This window comes from Dryobates pubescens, chromosome 5 (genome assembly GCF_014839835.1).
Source record: "Dryobates pubescens isolate bDryPub1 chromosome 5, bDryPub1.pri, whole genome shotgun sequence".
Taxonomy (NCBI): Eukaryota; Metazoa; Chordata; class Aves; order Piciformes; family Picidae; genus Dryobates; species Dryobates pubescens.
The window spans coordinates 9,435,584-9,454,516 of NC_071616.1; the positions used below are offsets into that span (position 1 = coordinate 9,435,584).

The following is an 18,933-nucleotide window of genomic DNA, read 5'->3' on the forward strand; positions in this document are numbered from 1 at the left end:
ATTAATTCATACTATGAATTTGATATTCACAGAAAAGAGCTACACTTGGGGGGGGGGGGGGAAGGCATTTGAAGAGGGGCACAGGAAACGTCTCTTCAAAGATGCAGCAGCTGGCAAAATAGAGACAAAACTAAACAAAATAGGCAGATAAAATGTTCTGGTTCAGAATTAGCTAATTCAATGAGCAGCCAGTGAATTGCAGAACAAACATTAAGAAAACCCACACCAACCAACCAACCAACCAACCACACCTTTCACTGAGAGCCTCAGGAGGATCAAGCAGCAAGTCTTTCATGAAGGCATGGTTGAAACCATCCAGGACTTTGAAAAAACAAACAAGTCATTATCTGCATCCCCCCTGTTCCCAGAACCTCCTTTTGTCACTTATTCCCGCTTATAAATCAACTTCTCCCACCTTTCCTTGACTCTTTCCTCTCTCTTCTTTCCCCCCCACTTTCTTTTTTCCTTTTAAACAGTTTCCAGCTCTTCCAGTATTTCCTTCCTTCCTTCCAAGCACCCAGTCCTCTGTCTCCCAGCCTAGCATCTTCCACTTACTTTCTATTCTTCAGCCCTCTGGTATTTGAACTGCAATCATTTCCTCCCTCTGCTCCACACTGGATGCCAACACAGACAGCACCACCAGTTCTGAACAGACTGTTCCTGAAGTCTCATTTCAGATATCCACAGCACATGGGAGGCTGGTATTTCTGAGGAAATCACACACTCCAGCACTACAGCCATGCACTGGGGTAAGCTTAAGCACCATTAGACCCTGCAAAGTCCAGCCAATGCTACAAGCAAAGAGTGAACCAAAATGAGGGTCCTTCAGCAAACTGCCAGAACAGTAAATCTGAAGAGTGTGAAATTTATCCAAGCTAGGTTTTTTTAATGAAAAAAAGGCTTAAATCCAGACTTTTGTTTTGAGTTTTTCTGGGTTTTTTTGTTTGTTGGTGGGTTGTTGGTTTTTTTTTTTTTAAACAGTACAACTGCCTCCCCCTAAGTTCCAAATGATGGAACTGCTGGAGTTACTCAGCTGATTAACTGCTAAACAAAAAGCTTTTTTTCTGCACTGCAAGTCCTGGAGCTCTGACCAGTAAGTCAAGAGACCACTAACATTTCCAGAACAGCATTTAAGGCAAAGGACCATCACCACAGACTTGCCCTTGCACAACACCCGACTGTGGAACCCAACACATGATGGATGAGCAACTGGCTTCTTTTCAGCCAGGCGGGACAGGGAAAGACCAATGGAGGCAGCCAACTCAAGATATGCTGCTGCCCCCAGTCATCAGGCAGAGTCACTCAGAAAAGGTTCATTCCTCAGTTGAAAAAAAAAAGTTGAGCAAACCCTGACATTAGAGTTTCAAGAACTGTACAGCTTCATACTGTGCAAGGCAGTTTTATCCAGATGTGTCACGATCTGTGCTGCAGTACAATCCACCATGAAATTAGTTGAACTGAACACAACATCCAAGAAATGCCCCATGCTCAGCAAGGAAAAAAAAAAAAGTGTGTGCTCTGCACTCAAGTTCAGATTTCACACACCCATCCTCTCACGATTCCTGGGTGAAAGCCCTCAAACAGCCATCAAATCAGCAGATGGGAGAAGCCAGGACCATCCCTTCCTAAAGAGCCACTAGCTTAAAAGCATTCAGTGAATTACTGTGTAGGCCAAACTCTAGGCTGTTCTACTTAACTTAATTATTTCCATTTGAACTTCTATTGTGTTAGCTGCCTATTTTATCCTCTGATGGCTTTACTAGCTGAGGTTTTTTTGGTTTGCTTTTTAAATTTGCTTGGGACTTCCAAGAAAACAGAAGAGTTATTACTCCCAATTTCAGTAGCAGACTTTCTTAATGGCAACAGCTGGACACAAATGAGATTAATTTCACCACTGTTATGGAAAAGAACATAAATTTTTAAAAATAGAAGGAAAAAAAAAACCATACACACAACACACAAACAACCTTAGCACGAAAGTGCAACATTTTCTTAGGGCCAGGAATGTAATTCTGTTGGCTTAGGTCTTGTAGTTTTTACTTTTAGCAAATACTCTTAAATTTTCTTTCTGGTTAAAAAAGGCTAAGCTTAGGTAAAACTCTGCTGCACAGCTACATTTTCAGCTCTCCAACCATTTGGAATTATTTGCTACTTGTTTTGCACTTAAAAATTACTTCCCAGGCATAATGGGCAAAAGAGAAGCTCATGCATCAAGTAGAAGTTATCAAGAAACCTACATGGAAAAAAACCCACTAAACCAGATTGAATTTGCATCTGTTTGTCTTCCATTGCTCTTTAATGTCTTAAGTTTACCAGCATAGTCTACTTCACAGAACTGAATAAAGGAAAATTCAGACTACCTTCTTAAATTAGGGGATTTTAGTGTGCCGCTTGAGCACTGTAATTGGCAGCACCCGCAAAGGATGCTCCATACTGGTTCAGTAATTTACAGAAGAAATCTGTCAAACAGCAACCATTTAGGGGAAAAAAAGACATCAAGAGATTTCTGGATGGTCTCCAGTCACCATGCCTTTAGTTTCCAGCACATGTAGATATGCTATGGCTATCTGAGCAGACTTTATGAACCATGGTTCATTACTAAGTGGCTCCAGTCATCACAGAGGGAGACTCATCAGCCAGACAGTCCCGAGATCTGTATTACAGCAGACATTTCTAAGATACCTAGCAATGCCATATGTTGCTGAAGTTACAGCAAGCCTGCTCAAATGACACATATAGTACAACAAAAATAGTCACATAGGCCACTCATTTGTCTGTTTTTCGTATCTTTGCAAGCCAAAAACCTCCTTTCTCTGCACTCTTTTATACTGTTCTGACTCAAGCAAGAAGACCTTTAAGTCAGTCCTAGTCTTGCCCAGATAGGAACTGCAGAAAAACATCATTCACAAGTAGGTGGTTAGCAATACCAATACAGAATTAGATATTCCCTCCAAGTCTTCCTGAGTGAAGTATCAGTCCAGCAAAGCTCTGCAAGATAGTTCTGGAGGTGGTAGGCTAAAAAAATACACATACAACAAAACCTGAGGAACATTCATTATCTTTTTTAGTTTTGAAAAATACCACCGCTGCTCTCAAATTGATTAATAATCAGTTAATTAACAGTGGCTTTTCAATAGCGTGCTGGCTCAGCCAGCCCACATTGATTCTGGATCTCACCCAGGCCATCAAAGCCTACAGAGATGATTAAACTTGTGATGGCACATGGCATCGTTAGTCAATGTTAGAATCTGCCTTAGATAATGAGGGACCCCAAAACCATAGGGCTCCACAAAGATGCAGCAAGGAAGTCAGCAAAATTAACACTCAAAACACTCCTTCAAAAGCCCCCTGACTTTTTAATTGGAAGAGTTAACAGTTTAATCCAGCTTCTTAAAATCATGTGCACTGGAGTACATAAACAACTACTCTAAATAATTTTTGAACTAATACTGATCGATCTGCTTTCAGAACTAGTAAAACACAGGAGATCCCAGAGCAATATAAAAGACAGTACATGTCCTTTTATAATAATGAAGAAGTGGGAAAAAGCTTCAGAAGCAGTAAGACAATGCAATTCCAATGCTTTGATATTTGGGTATATTGTTGGGAGGGGGTGTGGGGTGTAGAGTGGTATAAATCAATTTAAGTTAGAGGAGAAAGATCAATTACAGTCAGGCAGCCACATGAAACCAATAAAATATTCTCCCTTAAGAGAATGTCTTAAAAGCAGCAAGTAAAGTTTATGTAAATGATAGTTCTGACAGTGTTCAACATGACCTGGAGACCAGAGATCCAAAATAATCAGTGTAGATAAGCATAACTATTGGAAAAATGGCTTTCAGAGACCTAAAGCATAACAATCAGAAAGCATTTTAGGTCACCCCAGCTAGAACTTGAAATTATTAAGTAAAACTCGCTGCAGGTCATTATTAATTTGAGTGAGAGTTGCAAAGAGTATGGAGAACACCATCCTGACTCCAGGTGATCTTGGGAAATGGGGGATTCTCAAGCCAACCAGATAAACGTCCATGCAGGTTAAAGCAAAACAAAGTGCTGTAAGCTGGAAAGAAGTAGTTAAAGTAGTAATACACATACATGCACACAAAACAAGCCATCTAAAGAGTAATCCAGGGAAAAATATCTTGGGGAGCTGTACTGGATCACAGACTAAGTCATAAGCCTGATCTTGTTCCCAAAAGCCAAATATCATTCTGGAAAATGTTAAGACTCGTGAGCGCAGTAAGTTAAAGTATTTCACATCTACTCAGCATCATTGTCCTTGCCTTGAAATACCATTCTTATGTATTCTAAGGAAGACATCCTAAATCCTGGTTCTGAGGTTATTAGAAAGATATTGCCAGCAACTGAAACCAAAACCTCATCTTCATAATACAGTTGTATAGATTGGGTTTATTTATATATATATAAATAGTCTTTGCATATTAAGTAAGTCACAAACATTAGTTTAAGTGGCAATGCACACGAACACATTTGTCTTCCCCTTCACTCCCCCACCCCCAACAGAAAAATTTCTTCTTATTTCAGTCTTTTCTTGGTCTACTTGTAAAGCTAACATGAAATACTTACATAGAGTTTATCAGTGCAGTTACCAGAAATACAGTCCACATTCTACACTAATGCTGACATCCACTGTAATTCTGCTGCTTTTTCACATTTCATAGTATCATAGAATCAGTCAGGGTTGGAAGGGACCACAAGGATCATCTAGTTCCACCCCCCTGCCACCCCACACTAGATCAGGCTGGCCAGAGCTTCATCCAGATGTATTTGGCAATTCATCTCTAAGTAGTCACCATTTTAAACTAAGCATTAATGAGAGGGCTTTTTCATTTTAGGAAGTACTCTAAGATGATGTCATAGCCTGTATTTATGCCTTTAATACAAAACAATTTAGACATTTTACCTACAGTTGCAACATACCCATTTATTTTACCTCTGGTCACATGTATTTTAGCTCTGGTTTTATTTTTCAGCTTTCCTGTGAAACAGTAATAATATTCTCACTCCTACTTCACCAAAACCCGACATGTATATTTACATCAGTCCAGACACACTCAGAGCATCTATCACAGCTTAAGTGCCAACAGTACATACCAGAGTATGACGCCATCTTTTAGCCCCTTAAAGAATTCAGACTTTCAGCAGCTCGTTTAGGTTTTACACCACCATCACCCCTCCAATTCTTTCATCAACATTCCTTCTCTACCAGAAATGTAGTAGTGAATTATTCACACACACAAGTTAGTTTCTATGAACCAGTAGACTGAAACAAAGTAGGAGACACACACAATGGCCTTAAAACTAGACACAGTCAGCACTCCCCTTCTCCTTTAAAACTATGTAGGCATATTTCACAGCTCAGAGATCTAAAAGTCTGAACAACATTAAAAAAAATAGAAGGCATTTGAAAACCCAAGATTCTCTACATATCACATGGAAATGCTGAGGGACAGAATCAGATTTTGATTACATCTCCAGGACTATTTAGAATCACCTGTGCAGCTAGACTAAGAAGTCTGGGTCCAAAAGACAGACAAGAAGGAATGCAAAGCTTCGCTTACAGGAAAAGTACCTGTAGTACTACAAGAGGAAAGAAGATAACTGCTGGCATACTTCTCTCATACAGTGGACAGAATGCAGTATTTGCAGATACACTAGCACCCATCTCCAAAAACAGAATTCAAGACACCCCAATTATCTATTTTGTGTAACAGATTTTGTAATGCTTTAAAAGACAAACCTTTTTAACACCGCCCTCTTGCCTTACATCTCCATAAACAGAGAAAACACCACAAATCCAGCAAACATGAAACAAGATGGTAAAAGAGAACAAGTTACCACTGCAAGTCACCACATCCACCTGAACACTGCAGCACAATTACACCTGAAGAGAGAGAAATGCCATGGAAAGTACAGAATAGTGATGAAGTCATCACTGTTACCTGTAGAAGGCTGACCTCCCTCCTAATAGAAGATTTTCCTCTAGATACAAATTCTTAAAGCATTTGCTGCGTATGTTTTGTTAACATTTGGAAACTTGTGAGACTGAAGAAACGGTGGAGAGCTCTTAAAATAGTGTATCACCAATAGCATTCATCAATAGGTCTTCACAACCACCAGCTCCCAAGTATGTGAAAAACAAAATTTGTGAAGCCTCAAAGCCTTTGAAAGGCAAGAAAAACACTTTGTAGGAAAGACTGATGACTAAAGTAGACACCAGCATTACCAATCTGTACCATTCAGCAGTATAATTTCAATCTCATGGCTCCTGGTCCAACAGCTCCTGGACAACAGCTTTTTCAACATATCAAGTAAATCTTTAAGAATCCACCCTCTCAACCACAAAAGAGAAAGAAAAATGAAAAGACTCATGTTAGAGAGTAAACAGCTGTCTAAACATCTACTGAAGTCCTAAAAGTAAATCCTACATCATCGTGAGGGATTTTAGACCTTAAAAGATCAGAGGCCTCACAGTATTGTCAATAAAACTCCCTAGGACTGGCATTTGCTTTTTGGTTTGGAGATGCAGGACCCTGCACTTGGTCTTGTTGAATCTTATGAGGTTGGCTTGTGCCCACCTCTCCACATCACATTGTGTAAGTTGTAGTATAATATTTTAGGAACAGAAGACACGTAACATCTCTGTGTCCTCTACACTTCAACGTGATCTACATTTTTGTACCATAACAACTGAAAAGTAACCAAAATATATTCATGCATCCTCCCCTAACACAAAGCACAAAAATACTTTGACTTAGCTGTTTTCTTTATTTTGGCCATACTTACCACTAAAGCTATTTCAACGTACTTCTAGGACACCTTGTCAAAAGCACTTACTATAATAACGCTGCTTTTCGAACAAGATCTAAAATTGCAGGTCTGGTGCATTTGTGCTAAAAATAAACTACTGCTTCAAGCCACAAAGTTGAACCATTAAAAAAAAAAAACAACAAAACAAAACAACCAAGCAAATACAGATTAAATTAGAAAAATATGAAAACTATGTTTTATGCCTAGAGAGATCAGTTGCAATATAAAGCGTGAAAGAAAGATGTTTTAAAGTTCATATTGGCTATGATTAGGATGATCCTGCGATGCATTGACATGCCAGGCAAAAGGTAACACTTAAATGCCTCACTGGTCAATTTGGAACTGAAGCATAATCTCTCCACAGGTATTGGAACAGAAGGAAATCGTTTCATCAGTAAATCTTATTTGCAGTTGAGATGACAGAGCAGGCAGCGGTCTCTGAAAGGCTCAGAGCTGGTGCATCAAACCCAAATCTCAGCCTCAAGGTTTGGTTCTATTTGAAAAAGGGATGACAAAAACGTTAGTTCTCCATGGTTTACCAAAGGACAAGGAAAGACAGAAAGGGCAACAAAGTTGTTGAGGGGCTTGGAACACAAGCCCTATGAGGAGAGACTGAGGGAGCTGGGGTTGCTTAGCCTGGAGAGGAGGAGACTCAGGGGTGACCTTATTGCTGTCTACAACTAACTAAAGGTAGGACATAGCCAGGTGGGGGTTGGTCTCTTCTCCCAGGCAACCAGTACCAGAACAAGAGGACACAGCCTCAGGCTGCGCCAGGGGAGGTTTAGGCTGGAGGTTAGGAAGAAGTTCTACACAGAGAGAGTGATTGCCCATTGGAATGGGCTGCCCAGGGAGGTGGTGGAGTCACCATCACTGGAGGTGTTCAGGAGGAGACTTGACAGGATGCTTGGTTGCATGGTTTAGTTGGTTGGGTGGTGTTGGATGATAGGTTGGACCCAATGATCTTGGAGGTCTCTTCCAACCTGGTTTATTCTATGCTATTCTAAAGTTCTCATAGTTTTCCCATAATGGAATTATGGCCTGGGGAAAAAAAACCAACAAACCAACACAACCATCTGTCAGGAAAAAACAAAACCACTACTTCTTTGGTTCTAAAAGACTCAATAGCTTTCACAGCACCTCAGATATTTGTGTAATGGCAATGTTGATACCTTCTATACCAGAATCTCAGAGTATATGCCAATATACTCTTGCAATTTCCACATGAATGGTGAACCTGTAAGGGTCTCAAAAGGTTTCTTACATTGATTTGCTTCAGAATTCGCTCATTTAAAGGAAGTGCTAAATCTCCATTTTCATTTAATAGGCAAAATTAGAAAACAGTTTAAATTCTGATTATATAAAAACACCTTTGGACATATCAGTAGAGGTATTCTGGGGTAACCAGGCACTTCTTGTGTCACAGCTACACAATCAGAAGCTTCCAAACAATTTCAAATGTGCAAGCCCAAGTAAACAGAGGTTTGAGGAAGCAGCTTTCCTGCCTTTGTCTTGTGTGGAACTAAAGGCACTAAAGGTTGGTCGGGCCAGCACCACTTTAGGAGCAGCCTAGAGCAGCTGACATGTCCAGACACTCAACCTTACAAACACCAGGATACTAATGGGAATGAAGGAGAGGAGCATCTTCAGACAATCTGGGAAGCTCTGCACATACACACAGAACACCCAACAGCAAAATCACAAAAGAATTCCACTATACCACATCCCAATTTAATTCTATCCAACTAATACTTCAGCTTTAAAAGCCTTCCCAGTTTAGAAAACATTCTCCTCTTGTATATTTTCTAATGCACATCAACACAAAAATTTCATGTAATGAGATTTATTGATAAACTTTGCTCCTCCTCCCTTCTGCTTCTATTGGAGATGGACAGGTATGGGAGAGGTTGCAGCTGAAACATTACAACATCCAGCTTAATTCTGTAAAAGCATCATACATAAAGACAAAGCTGGGTTTTCACTTAACCTAGTGAGTTAGGAAGTTGTTTGCAACTTCTCCAATTATAAGCTTCCTTTCTTTTAAAAAACCCAACTTTATACAAGCAAAAACATCAGTGAAATAGTAGTGTGTTAAAGGTTAATACAATAATTGGCATAGCTTTGAGATACTGAAGAACTCTGTATTAGTACCAAGCCCTCATATATGTAAATGACGGAATGAACTGGTGGCTGATACCATAAAATCATCTAACAGTATATACAAAGCATAAAACCAAAGAGATCAACCTATATATAGAATTAACATGATGTGCTATTTATTAATTGCATTACTACTAATGCTACAAAGAAGGCTGAGACTGTTTTTACAAGCAGTCATATAGAAAAGATGAGGGGCAACGGGTAGAGGTCACTCCCAGGGAGATGCTGATTAGACATGAGGAGAATTTGCACAATGAAAACAATCAGATGATGGAACCATCTCCCTAGGGAAGTGGCAGATACTCCAACACTGAACATTTAAAGACAGAGCTGGCAAGGGTGCTGGGCTGTTGTGTCTAGTTCATGCTTTTCCCAAGGAAGGTTGGACCAGATGATTCTTGGTATCCCTCCCAACCTGGTATTCTATGATAATATGAAAGCTATAAAGCACCACACACATTATGATCTCTATATACATCTACACTACATTCTATTCATAACAAGAAATGACTAATGCCTCATATGTTCATGGGATCTGTAAAGCTACCATCACACTGTCTAGTAGGCACTGATCTTTATCCTTCATCAAATGAAACAGAGCTAAGTTGTGGTCTTGCATTATGCACAAGTAGTGAATAACAATTTGACAAGCAAGCCAATCTTCTCTGATCTCTAGTGGAATGAGAGACCTCTGATCTTTGCAAGTGACAGCTCGGTGCATTATTTTACTAGTTCACTTCCTTGAATCTGTGTACACAATAGGAAACTCACAACATGCAGTGGTGGCTCATCTGATGCAATCCACTAATGTTCAAACAAGCAAGATTACCAAGTGGAAGGGCAAAGCAGTTATCTTACTTTGTTTGGCACAGAGAAACTGCAATTAGTTCTTGATTTTACAGTTCAAGGATACTGAAAAAAAGAAAATATGAAAGAAAATAATTTAAATGCCCGTAGGAAGAACACAACAAGAGGAGTAAGGAATCTAATCTTTAATCAAGCAGCAGCAGAAAAGACTCACCACTGACAGGAAATTACATCTAAACAAATCCAGGCTAAAAAAGGAGGCTTCTGTGATTTTCAAGTAAATGGAATTATTGCAGAATAGCTCGTCTCCAAAGGCACAGACACGTTGCCATCAAAACGGAACGCTCTGCAAATGCATGCATGCTGTTATTTGGTATACCTGTTATGAAGTACGAATTTAGGAAACCTGATGGCTAATGCAGCTGTAGTAGTAGTAGAAGTTTATGTTCTCAAAGCACTTCACAATGGAAGCAAGTATTTCCCCTCTGCAAATTAAAAATACCAAACAAACCCAAAACCAAACCCAACAAACCCTCACCAAACCAGAAAGCAGAGAAGTAACACTAATAGTCAAGGGCAATATAGGAATGAAGTTCACAGATGCACTTTTGCTGCTCCACGATCCTTTCTGATGGGTTTTTGTGTTTGTTTTGTTGGTTTCCCCCCCCCGACACCCTTCCCCACCTTTCTTCAGGGGTGTGTCTGTTTGGATTTGGTGGTTGGTTTTGTTTTGGTGGTGGTTTGTTGGGGTTTAAGTGGGAGGATGTTTGGGCTTCACTGGTCTGCAGCTTTGTGGGGTTTGGTTCTTTGTTGTTGCTTTTTTAAAATTCAGTCCATGAGCTTACATTTTCTTCCCACTTCACAAACTCCATTGCTGTTCAGCACCTCAGATTTACTTGCCAATACTTATTACTAACCTGCAACAATGGAAAGTATTTCAACAGCAGAAATCTGATGCTGTTGCAGTTTGAAAGAAGCGCAGCCCATTGTACTTTTGCAAGCTAAGCCATGCAGAAATCAAAACACCAGGGCTGTTAATTCTTCACCAGACAGTCTCACCAAAAAAAAAATCTAGTTTGCTAACCAACACACATTTGTAATCACACATGGTACTAGGTATGTAGTTACTTAGTTCTAAGTTTTACTACTTTCCTCATTTAAAAGGTAAAACTGGGGTGGGAGGGGAGAAGCAAAAAAAAAAAAAATCAGACAAAATAATGTATGTATTTAATCTACCAACAGCTCTCCACATTTCTGCAAGCTACAGAAGTGAGTTTTAGAAAATCCACTCAATTTCCTGGGCAGGGGTAGGATTGCAGCAGCTAAGCACCCAGACTCCCCGACAGCCTCAAACAGGCCATGCTGACATCCATGCTGTTAAATTCCTGCAATCTTTTTGAATCCAGGCTAGCTAGATTAAAGCAAATTTGTGTGTGCCTAACCCTTTTGAGACCAGGAAGTTTGTAGACATAGCCTATCTATCCTCATTCTTGGCCTGCCTAGTCAATAGATGCCTGTAATGGAAAGGAGTGTCGATGATCTTCACATTCCATACCACTACTTCACTCGCTCTGGACTAAGGAAACGGCAATCAGAGCATAAAACCCTCACCAGCTTAGGCCAAAATTAATGGGATCCAGGCTTTTCTCTTGTCATTCACTCATACAGACTCACTGCTTCTGAATGCAATTCTTTCAATCTGACACAACCGAACATGAGACTTCCCTCATGAACATCATCTGCTACTCTAACGGACATAGTTAGCTATTAACATTCTCCTGTTTTATTGAATGGTCCAACTGCAATTCTCCAGTTCGAGAGTATGTTAAATAACTTCCTCCCAACTACCACATGCCAACTTCTGGTAATTTACACACTGGTTTTAAACATAAAAGAATATCAATTAAGCACTTGCTACTCCTCTTCCATGTAATGATAATAACCATTGCAATAACCCCACTACAAGCACATTACAGAAGGGAATCACTACCCTGGGAACACACATTCATCAGTGAGAGCACTTCATACCCCTTCTGTGTCTCAGGTATATGTATGTAGGCACAGGCACACACATGCATATGAAATATGCACATGCCCTCCCCAAGCAACAGACTTCCTTGCTTTGTAAGGAGGCCAAGACTGTAAGCACGAATTGCAGGGGGGTTTCCTAGCTTTCTTCAGACTCCTTGGAGAAACAGCTTTAAGCACAGACCTATACAATCCAGTCTCAGGCTGCACCAGGGGAGGTTTGGGCTGGATGTTGGGAGGAGGTTCTGCACAGAGAAAGTGATTGCCCATTGGAATGGGCTGCCCAGGAAGGTGGTGGGGTCACTGTCATTGGAGATGTTCAGGAGGTGACTTGATAGGCTGCTTGGTGCCATGGTTTAGTTGATTAGGTGGTGTTGGATTGGTTGATGGGTTGAACGCAATGATCTTGAAGGTCTCTTCCAACCTGGTTTATTCTATTCTATTCTTTATTTTCAGCAAAGGTCAAAGAGAAATAAGCAGTCTCAGCTTAAGCTGTAGCAAGAATTTTACATGTTTTGTTCTGTCATTATTAACAGAAGAAAGTGGGGAATCTAACTAAGCTTATGCTGCTGAATATCCCAATAGATTCTGTATTTGAACCATAAGCAAGAAAAAGCTGTATTGTTACTATTTCTAAAAAAGCTTTAATTAAACATATAACTCCCAACTGTAGAATCTGTTTCTGAATTTTAGTAAGCAAGACAGAGTCCATAGGACCATGAGCTTATGAGCTCATAAACCAACCAGAACTAGTGCTAGGGAAAAAAAGTTTAAATATACAGAATCATAGAATCAACCAGATTGGGAAAGACATCAGAGATCATCAAGTCCAACCTGACACCCAACACCCAACACCTCAGGACTACTAAAACATGGCACCAAGTGCCACATCCAATCCCCTCTTGAACACCTCCAGGGATAGTGACTCCACCACCTCCCTGGGCAGCCCATATCTTTGTATAAAATGTATTTGTCACAAGGTGGAATTTAATATTTTAAACATTCCACTGGAAAACAATTTCCACCAGTGAACAAAAAAACCTGCACATGCATAATAAAAAGGAATATATATATATATATATATATATACCATCTTCAGTGAGTATTTCAGTGGTATAAAGTGGCTGATGCCATCACTGGCAAAGTGGTTTAATTACTTGGATGTTCTTTATAGCAAGTATATGCCAGAAAAGACAAACATCTGTGTAATATAAGCATATCAGGTAGAAAACTTGTTCACTTTCCACTACTTAGTTAAATTAGTAGCTAAGAAACTACTTTTACTTTATCACTCAAGACAGCCCTTTTTCATTGTCTCTGCCCCACCACACAGTGTTTAGCATCAAAATGCATCCATTGGGACCACAAACTTCAGAAGTAAATCGAACTTTTGTCCGGTTTGGTTGGAAAAAACATGGACATAATCTTTTTTCCTCTGAAGGCTACATATCAAAGGAAACCACAATAATGACTGCATGTAAAAACACTAAAGATGGTGCCAAGTGAAAAGGTAAGACGATTCAATGGGAAAGATAAAGTAATTGAAGCAGCCTTTACCAAGGGCTCCTCTAGATCTGCAAACAAACACTTTGTTTCCCATATCTACATCCTTTGAAGGAAAGGTTTTGTTGCTACAATAAATCAAACCTCAGAGGCTAAGCAGCCCTTTGCCAATACAATGCAGCTTTGCTGACAGAACAGATTTAAATGGGTATGTTCAATGTAACACTGGCCAAAACCATTGCAACAACAGCTACAGGGCAGAGTCTCTCAAATAAGAAATGTTCCTTTACACATCCGACAGACTGATGAACTGATGTTGCTAGGAAGGGTTTCTTCTGTAGTAGCAACGCTTATTACTGCTGTCATTTGCAGATTAACTTGCCTTTGCATATCCTACACCTATAGCTTTCAACATTTCTTAATAAACAGATCATTACAATCCTGTCAATGAAGGGAGCTGTGCTTTTACTGCCTGGTTACAAATCAGCTTAAACTCATCTAAGTTCAGATCCTAATGCTGTCCTCTGCAGTTCCTAGCAAGCACTCTGGCCATCTTCCTTCAGGTAACAGCAGCAGTATGGCTTGTGCAACATAGAGTTCATTTGGGAAGCCAATCCATCTGGAAACCTTGCCCATCTTTTCAAAACCAACGTCACTGCTCCCCATCTCTCCTCCCCCCACCTCAATTTTCCAACCTACTCAATATGCCTTCTTGAATCAGGTCATTACACACCCACAAAGCACTTGCATTTGATACACAGCAGAGGGTAAGGCTGCAAGGGTAGAACTGCAGCATCCTTTTTATGTTTTCACAAACTCCCTAAAAGTATATCATATTTCTCTGTGAAAGGTTAGATCATGTACTACAAGCCAGTCCTTTCCAAGAAACAGGCACACTGAGAATAATCTTCCCTTTCTTCCTTGCAAGACAAGTTTAGTTTCACAAGTAGATTAAAAGAAACCACCTACAGGAACTACTGTTGTTTAGAAAATGTGACAAAACCAAACATTCTGTCACAGTCTGAATAAGAATCCACCCTGCTTTTATGAACTCTTCTACAAATACCTAGTAGAAAGAGGGGAGGGAGTAGCCATCTAGTTCCCTTGCATCTCCCACCTGAAAAAACCTCTCACATCTAGAGGATGCATTCAGCAACAGATTGGGATACACTAGCATTTGGTGGCAGCCAGCCCACCCAGGTAAAACATCCTGCTGGAGATCATCCTTTCTGCAGCAGATAAAATACTATGTGCTATCAGCAGTTACAAAACCAACACCGCTCTTGTGGCAACTAGTAGCACTGCAAAGGGCAACTGTCAGGCCAGAAAGCAAAGCTTGCACTCTTACCTATCCAGATTCCTGAGAGGGCAGGCACACACAGCTTCAGCAAAAACTACCAGTGGCTGTCACAAGAAGCTTCAGATGAATCATGGCACGATGAAACCTAGAAGCAGAAAGACAATGGGTATGAACAACATATGAATGAGAGATTTTTTTCCCCCTTAATTTCTCAAAGTGTAAAGGGTATTGTGGAAGTTGTGCTTCTAAGAAGCCAGAAACACCACTGAAGACTTATAAAAGCATGACCCTCTTATGTGCTTGCAGCTACGTTACTCATCTGACAGAGTCGGCACGAGAAGCTTCTCACTATAACAATTCCAACCTTTCTTTTCCTCCCTTTCTCTGAACCAAGCTATTTTCTTCCAGAACACATTCTTCCAGGGCTCTAGAGATTAAACAAGCACTTGGTTAGACCCAAGAAATAAGGGAGAGTTAGCCCTGCTGTGGCCCACTTTTTTGCTCACTACTAAATATAAAGCCTATCACACATGTCAAATACAAGGGAGTACATAAGTGAGTTATCTGTCACCAACTGCAGTTCTCTAAGAGGTCTCCACAAAGAGCCAAGGAAAGCAGTTTCAATGCTGGTCCACTCTGTTTACCACATCCTGTAATAAAATCTGTATTTTTTCAGCATCAGCCTTAACATCTGACCTCTGCCTATTGCTACAAAAGGCTTGCATTTGTAGATGACAGGAGCTCTCTAAAATTAGACTGGGCAAACAGATGTAACCATGGAGATTTATGCTGCAGTCCTGAGAACTCAGCAGAGGCACAAGCTGGAGGTAGTGCACATACTGTCAATGAATTCTTGTCCTCCTCTACTCCCACCTAGCTCACGTGTTAGAGGACATCTGTGATGAATCACATCAAAGAGACAGCTTAAAATCCAACTCTAAATAAGAAGACTGGAGAAGACCTAGATCATCTCTCCAATTTGGTTTCCCACAATCCAGTTTACAAAATGGCTACATAAGCACTTGTGCTGACATGTGGGAGAAAAGCCAGAGCACAGGATATGCATACAGGGAAAACTGATTTCAGACGCAATGGCAGCATAAGCTGCACATAAAACCACAGTACACATGCTATTTATTTTACCAGAATGATCTCTGGAATTTGATAGGTTGATCAGCAAATAATTTTAACTGACCTACTGCTACTCTCCCAACAGTACTTCTAGACAGAGTTGAATAAAGCTTGAATATTTGGTAGCAAGAACATTAGCATCAACCAAAATTCTTTAAGAAGTGGCAGACGGCATTATCAACAGAGCTCAAGAAAGTAATTACTGCTATCTTCCTTTATTAAATGAAAAATACAGCTTTCAGACTGTGAGGCTTTTTTTATTGCAACTTAAGCTTAGGCATATAGTTACAAAATATTGTGTGAAATAAAGACCTTGAGAAAAAATGTGAGGCACCATCAAGAGAGTTGCAGCACACACAGAAAGTTATCAAGTGCAGCAAAGCAGTTTCCAAAAGGTAGAGAGAGCTGAACTCATGTTTAAAGTAAGGTCACATTCCAGGAAGAACTGTGTTTTAACTTTCACACTACCAACACATTGAGAGTATCTATTTTAAGTAGAATCACATTTTCTTTTCAGAGTAGAAATGTTCAATTGTAACTGGGTCTAATTAAGCAAGCAAAAGATTCAAAAGCTACGTGCTTTGTGATTACTACAGACATTTTTGGTAAGTCATTGGGCAGCAGGTAAATAAATCATTCCTGCAGGTGGTGGCCTTCTGGTCAAGACAAAAAAATTTCCTTCTTCAGGGTGAAATTCTTCATCTGTTCAAGCATTACTAAAATGCATCGTAATTCTAACCCAGAACTCTCCATTTGCTGTGGTGTTAAATTATAGACCTGCTGTATAAAGACAAGGTGTGGGGTTTTTTTATAAACAAAAAGAAAGATTGCCTGTGAAGCTCAATTGTGATTGGGAAGGCTGCCTATGCAGCAGAGAGAGCGAGAAAAAACACCCAACACAACACTTGCAGAGCTGAAAAAAAACATTGGTGTAGGCGTACATAAGGAGGGAGGGAAGAGCGAGCTTGGCTCTGCTGAAAAAGGCTGTTTTCTTAAATCACCCTTGAGAGAACTAAAAATGTAAAGAAAATTCAAAGAATTGTTTGCTATGGTCTAGATGTCCATATGCAATACTACAAGCTAGATGAGGAATCCTTGCAAATTCATCTTCCTGATGTCATAAGGAATGCTTCACTTCCCCCACGCCTCCTGCAAACGCTGTGCTCACAGAGCAGCAAGTCACCTGCAGAACAGCAGTTGAAAGCTTTAGAAGCCTCATGTAATTAATAACACTAGGAAGTAGTGAAATTGCAGCCAAAGCCTTTCCAAAAAAAGAAGAGGAACGAGCATGCTCTCTAGAAACACCAAGAGTAACTAGTATTTATTCTCAGCAGAATCTAACAGTATGCAAAATTGCTGGGGGGAAAAAAAAACAACAAAACCAAACCCCACCTACAAAAGTTCAAAGGTTTCTTTCTCAGACACTTTGAAGAGGAAACTCCATATCTTCCTCTGTATCCTACACAGCCTTCAGCCCATTTGTTTTCCAAGAACAGTAAGCAAGCCTTTCAGGATATCCCAATAACTAATCTAAAATTTCAGATGAAAGGAGGAGTGAGAATCGGTGGAAAACACCCTCCTCAGTTTTCTTTAGGAAGGCACCTCCTGTATGCATTATAATTTCCAAATAAAGAAGTCTACATGAAGTCTTCTCGTGCCTTCACAAGGCTATGAAAATATTTTTAGTAGGCTTGCCTTTCCCTTCATCATCAAAACAAAAGACTTTTGACAGGAGCGTGTTAGCTGATGATTACTGTAATTACTACCAGAGGAATGAAGACAGCCAGAACAAGTTTCACCGATGAACTTAACAAATGGGAGATGATGCACTGCAGGGAAAAGATGCTGCTGCTGCTGCTGCTCCCCTGGTGTTGCAGACTGGCCTGCAGCCTACTTTGCAAACCCTAGTCACAAGGGGATAAAGCTTTGGCACCTAATTCCCTTGAGTGTTCAGACTACCATTTTCGAAGCTCCACACCTAGCAGATGACTGAATACCTGCACCCACAGCACACTGCCACAACAGAGAACAGCCTGCAGAGCAACAGTCCTGAAAGGCCACCTTCAACCACAGCTTTCACAGTGCTCTAAGCTTCATCTCCAGCCAAGCACATGCTGTCACTGGAAATGCTGAATGCCAAAAGCTGATAAATATCATTACTACAAAGTAAACACCTATGCACCTTTTCAACTATCATTGTTAAGCACAAATAGCTGTTACTCATGCACAGGAGAAACACAGGCAAGACAAGATTTTGAAAAGCACCAAGCCAGCTAACTTGCACCAACCTTTTGGCAAGCAAAAGCAGCATGCTCCTAAGTCACAGTTAAGTTCTTAAAGCTACTCTGAAAACACAAGACAGCTGGCACCTGAAGCTCATTGAGGAACATATTCTTCTGAGTCAGAAGGGCAGGTAAGGATGAAGTATTAAAAGGAGATATAAAAGTCATCAGCAGTAGAGCCTCTGAAACAATGAATACCATATGATGAAAAACAGAGAAACAAGAAAAGTAGTAAGATGATGGAGACAAGAACATAATAAAGGTGTATAAAAAGTAGTATCAATTGAACTCCCTTATTTAGGAAAACTGGAATTGCCACTAATAAAATCAGGTATGCAGACTCTTACTAAACTTTGAAATTATAGCCATCTTAACTTTCACCTCTGTGAACAGTGTAATAGCATTTCTGACACGTTAATAAAGCCTCTCTCCATACTAATACACGGATAATTCAAATAAACCAAAAAAAAGCATGAACATATTACACAACAAGTGAATCACATACATAGAATTTGCATCCTAATAAAGCACATCCTTTCATGCTTGGCTTGTCAAGCTAAAGAACATTTGCTTCAACAGTCACTGCCAGAATAATCTGGTCTCTCATATTCTGCCATACATTTCACTTTTAGGTAACAAGAAATTTTGTTTCTTCTTAGTGAGAACGGAACAGCTCAAGGTAGCTTTGAAGGCTGCTTCTTACCTTCAGGCTCTAAGACCTCCAAGAACACCAAGGCTATTAGGAAAAGAGAAAAAAAAAAAAAAAATAAAAACCCTGGAAGAGCATAGAGGGCTGTCAGGGGATTCTCTGCTAATGCTGACATCAAAATTCAGAGAGAATATTTACATTTTGCTTTTCATACACTAAGAGCTTTCGGAATTACTCAGATGTGC

At 40.0% G+C, this 18,933-nt stretch overlaps 1 protein-coding gene across 3 annotated transcripts in view; it reads right to left on the reverse strand.

Annotated features, from left to right (window-relative positions):
- SIPA1L1 (signal induced proliferation associated 1 like 1) overlaps positions 1-18,933 on the reverse strand; it is a 241,250-nt gene that overhangs the window by 142,140 nt on the left and 80,177 nt on the right. For all 3 annotated transcript variants that reach the window (XM_054161557.1, XM_054161556.1, XM_054161558.1), the window contains exon 3: positions 14,675-14,771. The gene's annotated coding sequence lies outside the window, so the exon portion shown is untranslated. The remainder of the gene's footprint in view (positions 1-14,674; positions 14,772-18,933) is intronic.